The sequence below is a fragment of the Azolla caroliniana genome, unplaced genomic scaffold (genome assembly GCF_043228905.1).
Source record: "Azolla caroliniana isolate FFs.n. ecotype wild unplaced genomic scaffold, voAzoCaro1.0.p SCAF_9, whole genome shotgun sequence".
In the NCBI taxonomy this organism is placed as follows: domain Eukaryota; kingdom Viridiplantae; phylum Streptophyta; class Polypodiopsida; order Salviniales; family Salviniaceae; genus Azolla; species Azolla caroliniana.
Window position 1 is genome coordinate 12,734,766 of NW_028230444.1, and position 1,118 is coordinate 12,735,883.

Consider the following 1,118-nt stretch of genomic DNA (forward strand, 5'->3'; position numbering starts at 1 on the left):
TTTAGACTAAGGAAGCAGCCGCGACTTTTGAGGGTCTAAAGAAAGCATTAACATCAACTCCTATTTTAGCTCATGTTGATCCACAAAACCATTTATCATTGAAGCAGATGCATCCGATTTCACCCTCGGTAGTATTTTGTCACAACAAGGTGACGATGAGAAGCTACATCCCTTGGCTTTCCACTAGCACAAATTTGACACCGCTGAAATCAACTACAAGATACATGACAAGGAGCTCTTAGCAATAGTTTCATCTTTTGCACAATGGAAGTATTTTTTAGAAGGATCTCCTCATCAAGTCACTGTATTCAGTGATCACAACAACTAGGTATAGATTATCAGCAATTCGAATGTCATAATGAATTACTTCTCTTTAAGAAACTTTTGTATGTTCCCAATGTTTTGTGTTGCCTTCAAATAGTACAAAACTGTCATGCCACATACACAGTTGGACATTTCGTAGTACTAAAATGTTGGATTTAGTATAATGATCATTTTGGTGGTCTCATATGCGAAGATTTGTCGAAGACTATGTTCAGACATGTGATACATGTTGTAGAGCGAAGATGTTGCAACATCATCCATATGGTTTGTTGGAGCCATTACTGATCCCAAGCAAACCATGGAAATCTACTTCTCTCGATTTAATCACAGATCTTCCAAACTCAAGGGGCTTCAATGCAATCTTGATAGTGGTTTCTCGATATACTAAGATGGCACATTTCTTGCCTTATACTAAAGAAATCACTATTGAAGAAATCGTTGGAATTGTTATGCATGAAGTATTTCAACATCATGATGTTCCCAACAATATCATCAGTGATCGTGGACCACAATTCGTCTCTAAAGTTTGGAAGCATCTCCTTAAAATGCTCAAGTTCACCTGTAATCTCTCCTCTGACCATCATCCCCAAACAGATGGACAAGCAGAACGCACCAATCAAACGCTGGAATAGTATCTTCGGTGTTTCCTAGGCTATCAACAAGATGATTGGGCAAATATTCTACATTTTGCTGAATTTGCTTATAATAATTCTGTCCACTCCTCTCTTAGGGTTACATCATTCTACACTTATATCGGCTATCATCCTTGCTAGTGTGTTACAAACTCCGGAGTT